We start from the raw sequence: 14,363 nt of genomic DNA on the forward strand, positions 1-14,363 counted from the left end.
AATCCGAAGCAGGCTCCGGGCTCTGAGCTGTCAGCACAGAACCCGATGCGAGGCTTGAACCCACGAACTGCGAGATCATGACCTGAGCTGAAGTCGGACACTCAACCAACTAAGCCACCCAGGCACCCCAAAAGAGTTTTCTAATTGAAAAATTTCTTTCCTTACTAATGACTTCACAGATAAATCATCAGTGCAACAAATTCCATCTTAAAAGTAAGGGTGCAATAACTATAAACCTCTCCAATTTAAGATAGTAGTTTCAAGTTCTCTGCAATATAGTATACTTTCAAGTATACCTAATATTAAAACATTAGTTCTAAGATATATTTTCCTTTAATAACATATCGTTCTTAATATTAAATGTGTACTGAGTCATTATTTTGCTTCCTTTTTTAGCGTTTAGATAATCCTTTTAGGGGAAATTTTGTAGGATGCTTTAATATATTTGTGGTGGCTTAGAAATAAGGTGGTCTTTTGGTCTCAGTTGCTCTATGAGTTTAAAAAATTCCCATCATCTTAGAGCTCAGATTGAGAGTTGGTTTTGTTTCCTTCTTTTTCACCATTGGATGGCATACTCAGGTGGATGAAATACACTTACAGGGATATGGGATATAAAGGCACTAAAAATGGAATAGGTTACAGGGCAAAATGTGGGGGCCCTTTGTAATATCTAGTATCAGTAATCTGTATATGTTTAACATTTTAATATCTCTTCTTACTGATCATCTTTATGAGGTATGCTAATGATTAGCTCCCCCCACCAAATTTAATGGAACCACATGCTACATTCTAGGGATCAGTAGTAACTCCTCTAATTCCTAGTATCATCACATGATGCAATTCTAGCATGTTTAGCCCTTGACTGCAGCCTGCTTGATTGCTGCGAGAAGGTTCTTGTCTCTTTTTTCCAGTTTTAAGTTGTGTGCTGTTTTCTTGTGGGAAACTGAAACTTGTACCATCAAATTTTATAATTAAATTTTTTTTAACATTTATTTATTTTTGAGACAGAGAGAGGCAGAGCATGAACGGGGGAGGGGCAGAGAGAGAGGGAGACACAGAATTGGAAGCAGGCTCCAGGCTCTGAGCCATCAGCCCAGAGCCCGATGCGGGGCTCGAACTCACGGACCGTGAGATCGTGACCTGAGCTGAAGTCGGACGCTCAACCGACTGAGCCACCCAGGCGCCCCTCAAATTTTGAACAAAGGAGAGAAACATTGAACATTTATTAAATGGGTTTCAATGATCATTTTTATACTCTGGTTTGTAACTTTAAAAATACAGCTAGGCCTAGCTTACCTTGTTCAGTCTAAGCAAAAAAGTGCTTCCATTTTTTTTTTTTTTAAATCTGGATGTTTCTTTGGATCTTTTGCCATAAAGTTACACAAGCTTTGGTTCATTTTTTACCATATTAAAGAGACAAAAAAATCTGTTTGCTAAAGCAAAATACTTTGAGTGTAGGTATAAATTGTTAGTGTCTTATTTATAAAACTACATCTCAAAAGATGTCAATAGCTAAGGTCTGTAGTGTGCTTATTCAGTAGAAAGGTGTTCTCAAGTGTCTGGTGATACAATCTTGTGAGACTGTATGATACAAGAGATGCTTACTTGATAAAAGGTTAAAATTTAATTTTATTGTGGTAAAAAACTTAAAATGTACCATCTTCACCATTTTTTTTTTTGTTAAAAAATTTTTTTTAAAGTTTTATAGAGAGTGCAAGCAAGAGAGAGGGGCAGAGGGCGAGAGAGATAATCTTTTTAAAATTTATTTTTATTTTTTGAGAGAGAGCGCAAGTGCACATGCGTGCGTGATTGTGAGCAGGGGAGAGGCAGAGGGAGAGAGAGGGAAAGAATCCTAGGCAAGGCTCCATACTCAGCGCAGAGCCCCATATGGAGCTCTGTCTCACAGCTGTGAGATCATGACCTGAGCGGAAATCAAGAGTCAGACACTCAACTGACTGAGCCACCTAGCCCCCCACCCCCACTCCCCCGGCCCCCGCCATCTTTACCATTTTTAAGCAGACAGTTCAGCAATTAAATTGACATTGTTGTGTAACAGATTTCTAGAACTTTTTCATCTTGAAACTCTGATTTAATGATACCCATTAAACAACTCTCCTTTTCCCACTCCCTCCACCTCCTGGTAAACACCATTCTACTTTTTGTTTCTTTGGATTTGACTACGTTAGATACCTCATCATGTCAGTAGAATCATACAGTATTTGTCTTTTTGTGACTGACCGGCTTATTTCATTTAGCATAGTGTCTTGGAGGCTTATGCATGTTGTAGCATGTGACAAGATTTCCATCCTTGTTAAGGATGGATAATATTCTATTGTATGCATATACCATATTTTATTTATCTGTTCAGCTGTTGATAGACGTGGGCTGCTTCCATCTCTTGGCTATTGGGAATATTGCTGCTATGAATGTGGGTATGCAAATACCTGAGAACCAGCTTTCAGTTGTTTTGGATATACACCCGAAAGTGGGGATTGCTGGATCATATGGCAGTTCAGTTAAAAATTTGGGGGGAACCTCCACAGTGTTTTGCATAGCACATGCACGGTTGTACAATCTTACCAACAGTGCACAAGTGTTCAGTGTTTTACACATCTTTGTGGACACTTGCTTGCATGTGTATTTTGGTTCTAGCCATCCCAGTGAGTATGAAGTGGTATCTCATTGTGGTTTTGATTTGATTTTGATTTAGATCCTTTGCCCATTTTTTATTTGGGTATTTGAATTTTTGTTGTTGAGTTGTAGGAATTCTTTATATATTCTGGTTATTAACCTTTTACCAGATACATGATTTGCAAATATTTTCTCCCATTCTGTAGTTTTTCACTCTGTTGGTTGTGTCCTTTGATGTGTAAAATTTTTGATATTGTCTCATTTGTCTGTTTTTTGCTTTCGTTACCTGTTTTTGGTCTCCTATCCAAGAAATCATTGCCAAGTTCAGTGTTATGAAGCTTTTCCTCTACATTTTCTTGTAGGAATTTTATAGTTTTAGGTCCTACATTTAGGTCTTTAACCTGTTTTTAATGAAATTTTTTATATGGTGTGAGATAATGAATGGTTCAACTTCACATCTTTTGCGTGTGGATATCCAGTTTCCCCAGCACCATTTGTTGAAGAGACTGTCATTTCCCTATTGAGTGGTCTTCATACTTCTGTCAAAAATAATTTGAATGTGTGTATGCAAGGGTTTATTTCTGACCTCTCCGTTCTATTCTGTTGGTCTTTATGTCTGTCTGTGTTTATGGTAGTACAACACTGTTTTGATTACTGTAGCTTTGTGATATGTTTTGAAAGCAGGAAGTGTGATTCCTCCAACTTTCTTTTATTCTAAATTGTTTGGGTTATTTGGAGTCCCTTGAATTTTATGATGATTTTTTCTGTTTTCTGGAAAAAAAATGCTCTTGGGATTTTGATAGCAATTTCATTGAATCTGTGGATTGTTTTGGGTAGTATGGACATCTTAAATGATAATACGTCTTCCAATCAATTTACATAGGTGTCTTGTGACTTATTTGTGCCTTCTTTAATTTCTTTTTATTTTCTCTAAGACCTTAAGTAATTTCTACACCCAATGTGGGGCTTGAACTCATACCCATGAGACCAAAAGCCACATGCTCCACCGACTGATCCAGTCAGGTGCCCCAAGTGTCCTCTTTAATTTCATCCAGCAATATTTTGTAATTTTCAGTGTATAAGTATTCTACCTCCTTGGTTAGGTTTATTCCTAAGAAGTTTTTTCTTTTGATGCAATTGTAAATAAACTTATTTTCTTAGTTTCCCTTATTGGATTGTTCATTGTTGGTGTATAGAAGCACAACTGATTTTTTTTAAGTTTTTATTTATTTTGAGATAGAGCGGGAGGGGGCAGAGGGAAGGAGAGACAGAATCGCAAGCAGGCTCTGCACCACCAGCGCAGGGCTAGATTTGGGGCTCAAACGCGTGAACCGTGAGATCATGACCTGATCCGAGATCAAGAGTCTGACCCTTAACCACTGAGACACCCAGGCATGCCGAAGCACAGCTGATTTTGTGTGTTGACTTTGTGTCCTGCAGCTTTGCTGAATTTGTTCATTCTAACAGGTGTGTGTGTGTGTGTGTGTGTGTGTGTGTGTGTGTGTTTGTTTGTGAAATTTTTCGAGTTTTCTACATCCAGGATCATATCTGAAAACAGATAATTTTACTTTTATAATTTGGGTGTCTTATTTTTCTTGTTTTTTATTTTCATTAAAATTTTTAAATGTTTATTTATTTTTGAGAAAGATGGAGAAATAGTGAGCAGAGGAGGGGCAGAGAGAGAAGGAGACACAGAATCTGTAGCAGGCTCCAGGCTCTGAGCTGTCAGCACAGAGTCCAATGTGGGGCTTGAACCCACGAACCGTGAGATCATGACCTGAGCCGACGTCCGATGCTGTCTTTAACCGACTGAGCCACCCAGGTGCCCTTAATTGCTTTTTAAAAAATGTTTATTTTTATTTTTTTTTTTTAATTTTTTTTTTTTTCAACGTTTATTTTTTATTTTTGGGACAGAGAGAGACAGAGCATGAACGGGGGAGGGGCAGAGAGAGAGGGAGACACAGAATCGGAAACAGGCTCCAGGCTCTGAGCCATCAGCCCAGAGCCCGACGCGGGGCTCGAACTCACGGACCGCGAGATCGTGACCTGGCTGAAGTCGGACGCTTAACCAACTGCGCCACCCAGGCGCCCCTAAAAAATGTTTATTTTTGAGAGAAAGAAAACAAGTGGGGAAGGGGCAAAGAGAGGAGGACAGAATCTGAAGCAGGCTGCACACTGCAAGCAGACAGTCCGATGTGGGGCTAGAACTCATGAACTATGAGATCATGACCTGAGTCCAGGTCTGACATTTTAACAGTCGGAGCCACCCAGGCACTCACCCCTCTTGCTTGATTGTTTTGGGTAGGACTGCTGATACTATGTTGCATAGAAGTGGGGAGAGTGGGCATCCTTGCCTCATTCCTGATCTTTTTCTTTTTTCCAATGTTTATTTTTGAGAGACAGAGACAGAGCATGAGTGGGGGAGGGGCAGAGAGAGAGGGAGACACAGAATCTGAAGAATCTGAAGTAGGCTCCAGGCACCGAGCTGTTGGCACAGAGCTCGACAGGAGGCTCGAACCCTTTGACGCTTATCTGATTGAGCCACTCAGGCCCCCCACCTCATTCCTGATCTTAAAGGGAAAGTTTCAGTCTTTAACAGTAGGATATTAGCTGTGGGCTTTTCATTAGTGGCCTTTGTTTTGTTGACTTTCCTTCTATTCCTAGTTTGTTGAGTGTTTTTATCATGAAAATGTGTTGAATTTTATCAAATGCTTTTTCTGCATCAGTTGAGATGGTTATGAATTTTTTTGTCCTTCATTCAGTTTGGTGCATTGCAATGATTGATTTTCATATGTTGCACCAGCCTTGCATTCTAGGAATAAATCCCATTTGGTCATGGTGTATACTATGTTTAAGGTGCTATTGAATTTGGTTTGCTAGTATATTTTTAAGGATTTCTGTATTGGTGTTCATCAGGGATGTTGGTCTGAGGGTTTTCGTAGTGTCTGTCTGGCTTAATTTAACTTTTAAAATGTCATTTACATGTTTTAATCTTTAGGAAAGTTTAAGGTTAGAATTTAAATAAATTTAGTTTACATATGTATGACTCTTCTGTCATTGTCATTGTGTAGAATTAACAAATGAAGAACCAACCTCTTAAATCTGAAATAAGAAATGGGAAGTATCCATACTGGTTTATAAACTTCATTGTGAAAGCATATTTGATTTCTGAACTTCCAATATAAATATAATTCAAGCCTATGAATTGTATACTGTGGGTGTTAGTAGAAAGGTTAGCAGTTTATATCAAGTGGATGCTAATGCTAGGTATTTTAACAGGTTGTTATCTAACCAGAAATAGAAGGCACAAAAAATATTAAATATGTAGCTTGTATGTTGTGTTTCCTGGTCATACTAAAATGACAATATTTTTGTGCTTACTAGTAGTAACTGAAAATATACATTTTAGATTAAAATTTCCCATTATCCTCTATAGAGTGGTTTTGCTTGTTTACACTTTGCTTTTATTGTTGTTTGTTAACTGAATTGTTATCTTAGTTACAGTTGTATCTCCATATTCCTGTGACTTATTAATAAACACTCAGTATTTCATTTAGATACTTTTTGTACTACCTTGAATAAATAAATGAAAGTTTTGATATAATCCGAGAATATGTGAGATAAAAATGTGGATTTCCCTTGAAATCCAGGTAGGATTATCCTTATTTTCATTTACTTTGCTATCACATCTGCTTTGCTATCTGTTGCTTGAAATCTGCCAGTGAGCTAGTGGTGCCCAATGTGAAGTGGGTTTGATGGTGATAATGTACTGTGCTTATACTGTATACCATTTATAAGTATTTACACATGAATTTAGCTCATGGTTGTAAATTTGGTTTTCAGATCTAGATATTCATTTATATCAGCTAATTGGGTCTCACCTTTGAAATGTTGATAGCCACTACACCCAGTTGTAATTATCGCTGTTTATTCATGATGTCTTAACATACAGAAAGTTCTGTCAGTGGGGGCATATATATATTTTTAAATTAACTCAGTGTCGAAAGGTAGGTATGGTATTCTGGTATAAGTTAGATGAAGAGTGAGCATTGATAGTATTTTTAAAAATTACTCATGATTTAGCTATTGACCTTGGCAGACTGAGATAAGAGTTTAAGGTGATAGTTTATGGTAAAACAAATACTCTGTTTTGATGTTTAGCTTGATATTTATTTTGATATTTATCTGTTTTGATATTTATTTATAAAAGTCAACTGCAGCTTGTTAGGACACACTGGGGAATCAGCAGACTTGGAATTAGATAGTTGATACATGTCCAGTATATCAGGTATGATATGATATCCAGTGTCTAGCAGCAGCTAGTGCCGGTATGGTAGACAGATGGGAGGACGATGTGGCATTCAGATTAGGGCATCTGGAGAGACACAGAGATGCTGTTTTTAGGGTGGGTTTTGGGCAGGAATCCAGTTCATGGGATGGGGTTGGTAGATAATTTATAGCAAGAACAAAGCAGGGTATTGATCCTGGGATGACTCAGACACAGGGTACAACTGAGTACAGGGTGAAAGAGTAGTGGGTCTGCAGGAATAAAGCAGAAGCTTTTTCTTATCTCCCTCCCCTTCCCCTGCCAACACCCCCCCTCCCCCAACTGGTAGTACTCATTTGTTGCAAAGTTGAGGAGTGGCATGCTAGATTTTCTACAGAAATCAGAATCGATGGTCAAGATCTGGGGCAAGCAGAATATGTAGGTTGGGCCAGGTGATTCTAATTGTGTTTAGCACTGGAGTCATATTTGGAAGGTATTGGGGAATGTGGGTAGACAAGGAAACTAGCAAGATTGCTGAGCACCTACTATCACATACTTAAAAATAGGAGGGGAACAGGTGGATGTTTCCAGTTCTGTCTGGCTTTAGTTTCTGGCAATGTGTAGTGATAGCATATCTGTGTAGACTGTGCCCCAGCTTGCTCCTTCCCCTCTTCCTGAAGTAGAAGTTGTTTCTGAAGTGTCGTGGCATTGTGTTCAGTTTGTCTACTTATTTGAGAAAGTCCTTTTACTTCTGGCCTCCCTCTTTCCTTCTGTATATTGTTTTTTAAGTTTGTAAGGGCAGATACTTGACCTATCATACAGTTAATTAGGAAATGTAGGTGGGATCATTAATTCTCCGAAGTGCACAGATTTCTTCTAGTCCTACCGTTTCCAGATTACCTTTTCCTGTGCTAAAGCAGGTGCTTTCACTAGAAATTCTTAAGGACTCCATCTAGGTTTATGGAAGCGAAAATATATTTGCAAATGATACACGTGGTAGCTACGATATGAGTATGCTATCAAGAAATGTTTTGGTTGAAGTTTTGTTACTGGTCTGGGTGTACATGATCATTGCTTGATTTGTCATTCTTTACACCTTGTCGTCTCCTTAGAAGACTATAGCAGAAATTGGGGAGATAAACAGAGGGAAGAAAAACATCTTTTTGAGCAAGGAGAAATCTTTTTTTAAGAAGGTTATTAATCATTAAAGGGACAGTAGATTTTCTTCTTTTGAAGGTAAGTATTTACGATTAGCAGTTGGTGAGCTTTTCATTTCTTGCCCTATGTACTCAAAGTTGCCACGTATCATTTGACATAAGGAATGATAATAACTTTCCTATTTTGATTAAGTGTTCTGCTGCAGGAACTAGTTTACCTTTTAACATTCATGACCTCAACCTAAATGATAGACTCCTGCCAGTTGGCTTCTAAGAAAGTAGATAGGCCAATAAAAGCATACCTATGTTCATAAAGTTTTCGGGGGTGCCTGGGTGGCTCAATTGGTTAAGCGTCAGACTCTTGATTTTGGCTTGGGCCATGATCTCATGGTTTGAGTTTCAGCCCTGTGTGGGGGCTCCGCCCTGGCAGTTCGGACCCTGCTTGGGATCATCTTTCTGCCTCTCTCTTTGCCCCATCCCCCCTCAAAATAAATACATAAACTTTAAAAAAATATACAAAAAGTTTTTGTTCCTTGCTTACCTTGAGTAGATGAACATGGTAATGATCATTTTATGTGAGCACTTGGATGGCTCGGTTGGTGGAGCATGCGACTCTTGATCTCAGGGGTCGTGAATTTGAGCCCCACATCAGGAGTAGAGATTACTTTTTAAAAAAAGATAATTTTGTGATAGAACTCGGATTTTTGTAAATACTTTGAGATTATGGACCCGAAATATGAATAAATCAGCAGAGATAGTTTTGTAATTCCTCAGATAGTTCAGATTTTAAAAGATGACATTAAAAAAATACATCTCCACCTACATAATTTACTTTTTCCATACTAACGATAAAATTGTGAGTTAAAAATGTGAAAATCACCTATATTGTCACCATCCTGATGGTTTTTTTGAATGTTTATTTTTTTTGAGAGCGGGAGTGTGCCTGCACACCTGCGCAGCACAGGCAAGGGAGTAGCAGAACGTGGAGAGAGAGAATCCCAAGCAGGTTCCCCATTGTTGGGGCAGAGCCCAGAGCTGTCAGTGCAGAGCCTGACACAGGGCTCAAGCTCAGGAACTGTGAGATCATGACCTGAGCCAGAATCAAGAGTTGGATGCTTAACCAACTGAGCCACAGGCATCCCACCACCCTATGTTAACTGTTCTCCTTTGCTGCTGCTTTTTTGTTGTTGTTAATATTGCATACATTGATAGAGGGCTTTGATGTATCAAACTTTACCCATGTTGCTACACAGTCATCATAAATAGTTGTAGAGAATGAATGTTATATTATTTGTGTTTTTGTACCGTAAGTTAATAAATGGCTGGACATTTAGGTTGTTCCTACTTTTAAGTGTTTATATTATAGTGATGGTGGCATTTCGGAGGGTTATATGTATTTCTTAGATGTGATTCTTAGAGAAGGATGTAATCCTTTTGAGAAGAGTGTTAAGATAATAGATTAGCATGTTTGTATGTGCTGAATTTGCTGGCCTTTAGCAGCTGAATATTTCTCCATTTTTAGGGACATAACACACCTAGTCATTTTAAATGCTCCCCTCACTCCCTAACAATATGTGGATTCTGAGGGACCTTGTTAGTGATGGCTCTCTGTTTTGGAGCTTTTTACTTTCTGTTTTGAGACCACTTGGGATTTGAGTTAAAAGAACTTTGAAACAATTCTTTTACCAAAAAATCAAAATTACTCTAAGATTTTTAAACAATATCATAGGAAAACATGTTTTTTGTATATTTTTACTTTTTTGGGGGGGTAATTTTAATGAATTTATTAGCAGGTGATTCAAAGTTAATTATGCAAACATAATGACATTTTTTATATATTTGTGTTTGTATGTTCTAGTTATAGGAGTCTAACAGGTTTTCACAAGTGAGGGAAGATTTTGTTATTGAGTGAATTTAACATGGAATGTAAATTTTGAATAATAGGCCATAAACATGTATTTATTATAGATAACTTGAAAAAGCTATGGTGATCAAGTTTTAGCTTTTAGATCTTTGTTTATATCAAAAGAAGTGCTACTGAGAGCATTTACTTGAATTTAATGTATAGAATTGAAAATATATAATCACCTATTACCTCTTATTCTAATAATTATGTGTGAATGTATTTAACAAACCTTTAATGGCAGTATACTAATACACTTGAGCTTAAGGAAATGGTTTTACTTTAGAGTATATTCAAACTGTCTACAAATGTGTTACTTAGTTTTCAGTAAGGAGAAACAGAAGCTAATTGTTATTGTATGTATTTTTTTCTTAAAAGGAACATAGTGATTAAGAACTAAAGCAAATTTCATTTCTGTGAATTATCTTCCAAAGCTTTTGGAATGTTAACTCTTTTATAGTAGTTGCAGAGAATTTGTACATGTGATAAGAATCAGTTTTTCCTTGACACTAGGTGAGAGCTCCACCTTGTGATCTTTGAGCATATTTTTTAAAAAATTAGTAACCTATAGTAGGCCAGAAATGGTGTGATACGTTTGATCATCAGACTCTTACTTTTATTTGAGCATTACATATTCTTACAGTTTTGGGTTTTCCAACTTGGGACAAATGTTATTAAGTATATTTAAAGACTTTGTTTATAAGTTTTTTAATGTAAGTCTTTGGGGGAAGCAACTGTATTTATATACAGCTGTAGACATTTAAAATAAAAAAATTTATAGCCCTTTCTACTGATAAAAGTTTATATTCTTAAAAAAACCCAGTGCTAATTTACCCATTGATTCCCTCTCCCCTTAAAGAAGTACAAAGCAGCTTTAATATGTATAATGTTTTGAGCTATGAAGAACTGTTTTGGTGGCAAATTGGTTATTTAGATAGTGATTAAAATAGCAAAAACTCAGATACAGGCAATTTGGTATTTATGCTTAATAATATTAGGTGGCAGTATAGGTAGGTGCCTTCTTGTAGAAATATATTTTCATGTTTATTGGTACAGGTAGTTCCATAAGGGTAAGGATCTCTCCTGTTCACCACTGTGCACCCCAGTGCGCAGCACTGCATTTGGCACATGGTATAGATACCTTTAATTGGTTGGATGGATTTTTAATAATTAGAAACTTATTAGAACAAATATTTACCCAGGATAGGGAGTTGGCGAGTTTAATAATTTTTTTCTAAATCTATTAGACCTTGTCATGGTATTTCTTTTTAAAATACAACTTGTAGGGGCGCCTGGGTGGCTTAGTCGGTTTAGCATTCAACTTCAGCTCAGGTCATGATCTCATGGTTTGGGAGTTTGAGTCTCGCATCTGGCTCTGTGCTGTGTTGACAGCTCAGAGCCTGGAGCCTGCTTCAGATTTTGTGTGTCTGTCTGTCTGTCTCTCTCTCTCTCTCTCTGCCCCTTCCCTGCTCGCGCGCGCTCTCTCTTCCTCCTTCCCTCCCTCCCTCTCTCTCTCTCTCTCTCAAAAATAAACATTAAAAAAAATTTTTAAATACAACTTGTCTGAGAGACTTAACATCTTCATGAATTCCATTTTTCCTTAGTGTTTGCTGTGGTTTCTAATTACCAAATCCATGTTAGTATAGCCCTGTATACTGAACAAATTAATTTGACCTGGCAAAACTTGTACACTAGAAATTTGTGCTATTTAGAGGAATGTGGTAAGTGTATCATATAATGCTTATTTTATTTAGTGTTCTCTGCTTTTCAGAGCTGATGCATTCTTTATGTCCCTTAGGAGAATATATTTATGAACTACTTTTAAAAACTGTGTATTTAAGGAATGCAGCAAGTTTGGTTTTATAAAGTGCTTGGGGGAGGGCTGAGGACATTGCAGGTAGGCAGACAGAACAAGCACTTCATTTCCATCTTGCCATCTAGATTGCCTGGTGAGTGTTGGTTAGAACTTATTAGCTCTATACTTCTCCAACTCCTTTATAAAAAACAAAATTGTTTCTTAAGAAGTAATTTTTTTTTTAATAAGTTGGGATTTTTAGGAGGCTAGAGTGCATCCTACGTGTGATGGCAAGCATCAGAGTTCTGGTGTGCTACTTAGATAATTCCTTAGGTTACAATAAGAATAAAACCAAATTAACAATTTAGTGGTTTTAGAGGAGAACAATCCTGGGACCATGATTTAGTACAATGAGAAGACCATACTAACGGTCATACCCAAATAAAGATTTTACAATATGAGTACTCTTCAGAAAAAAAGATCAACTCAGAGTGGCGGTATAGACAACCCCTGATTATTCAGGGCTTGATTTGTGGATTACTCATTCTTCTTGTTTCTCTTATTACCTCATTATTTTGCTGTTCATAGTAGCTTCATTAGAGTGAGCTAGGAAATGTAGTGTTTTGAATTTCTATTAATTGCATATTACTAGCCATTTATGATTTTTAGAGACTTAAAATTAATGGAAAAAAATGGGGCACCTGGCTGGCTCGGTTGGCAGAACATGCGACTGTTGATCTCAGGGTTTCAGCCCCACTTTGGGTGTAGAGATTACTTTAAAAAAAATCTTAAAATTAATGGAAAAATTGAATTATCAGTTTCTTGTATAATGTCGTATTTATTGGGAGAGATCATTAGAAGTTAATCAGTATGCAATATTTTAGCATTATTATTTTTGGGGAGCATAGAGAGTGCATGTGTGCATGCGAGCGGGGGAAGGGCAGAGAGAGGAGAGAGAAAATCCCAAGCAGGCTCCATGCTCAACACAGAGCTCAATGCGGGACTGAATCTCACAACCCTGGGATGGTGACCTGAGCCAAAATCAACAGGTGGACACTTAACAGACTGAGTCATCCAGGTGCCCCATAATGTTTATTATTAATTAGATATATTTAGTCTTATCTGCTTTTTCTTTAGGTGGCCATCAAGTACTAGATTCACATGGAAATAAAAGAAAAACATAAGAAAATTATAAAAGAAAGTTACACACAAGATTAAGAGCTTCAGACCCAGCCTATTTTTTCTTTTTTGTTATAGACAGACTTATCATTTACTTTTAGATCATTTTCTCATTTAGGATCTGCATCTTTGACCTTCAAAATTAGAAATAATATCCTTCCTATGGCCAAACTAAACTTATTTTGGTCACAAATGGCATCATCTGTTGTCTACATGACATTATTGGTATTTAAATTGATTGTAAGTTCCTTGAGGGAATAGATCAGAGCTAACATTTTTTCCCCTTCTCTTTTCAACACAGTGTGGTATTATCATGACATTATTTATTAATAAGCAAGACTTTGGGCTGCTTCTTTTATTATAGAAGAACCTGCCTTTTTTTTTTTTTTTTTTTAAGGTAGGCTCTATGCCTAACATGGGGCTTGAACTCATGACCCTGAGATCAAGAGTTGCATGCTCTACAGACTAGGCCAGTCCGGCACCCCTGGCTAGCTCCTTTTAAGTGTATGGTACATCATCAGCAAAAAGCTGCAGAATTTTTAGGCATCTTGTATTATGGTTTTAAACTTGTCATAAAGATTTTAGGACCAGTAAAAGAGTCATATCCTGTTCCTAGTTAGGGCATACATCTCTTTAAGCCAGGCTAGAGAATCATAACAAATTTTAGTTATTTAAACCAGAACATTTATTTGTAACTAATTATTGAAATCCTTAGGATGAAACAGATGCTGTAGCATCTGCCCTCTTGGGTTTAAGTGTTGTTCTTTCACGGAATCCATGCTGGAATCTGCAGTATACAATTTTTAGGTGCCTCATTTGATCCGTCCCAGTGGTGTTTCATCTTTTAGCCTTGGCACTCCAGTTATACTTTCTCTTCCCCTTGGCAGGATTATTTGCTACAGGTTGGCTTTTTTTTTAATTTAAATTTCTTAAAAATATGTATTTATTTTTGGGAGACAGAGAGACAGAGTGCAGGCAGGGGAGGAGCAGAGAGGGAGGCATAGAGCCTGACGTTAGGCTCAAACCCATGAAGCATGGGATCATGACCTGGGCCAAAGTCGGACGCTTAACCTACTGAGCCACCCAGGCGCCCCACCACAGGTTGACTTCTGAAGGTGGTAGGCCGTGGAGCCACAGTGGCGGCACAATGTGTGCGTCTTATTGCCACACTTTCCAAATGATTACATCCCCTTCATCATCTCGTTTCTGTGGCCGAGACCAAAGAGAGAGAATCATAACAAAATTTAAAAATAATTGTCTGTAATACAGTGTTTTTTCTTTGTAACTGTTGTTGCTACGGTGGGGCTACATCTGTTTATAACAAATCCACATCTAGAAAAAGCAGTCAAATGCAAGGGGAAAAAAAATCCTTATTTACTAAAGGACAGTAGCAGGCACTGGGAAATTTAGTTTTTGTTTTGTTTTGTTTTG

The 14,363-nt window shown here is 37.5% G+C and overlaps 1 protein-coding gene across 6 annotated transcripts in view; it reads left to right on the forward strand.

The window, feature by feature from the left end:
* STAG2 (stromal antigen 2) overlaps nucleotides 1-14,363 on the forward strand; it is a 139,241-nt gene that overhangs the window by 36,351 nt on the left and 88,527 nt on the right. The gene's annotated exons all lie outside the window — the stretch shown is intronic.

This window comes from Leopardus geoffroyi, chromosome X, assembly GCF_018350155.1.
Source record: "Leopardus geoffroyi isolate Oge1 chromosome X, O.geoffroyi_Oge1_pat1.0, whole genome shotgun sequence".
Lineage (NCBI taxonomy): Eukaryota > Metazoa > Chordata > Mammalia > Carnivora > Felidae > Leopardus > Leopardus geoffroyi.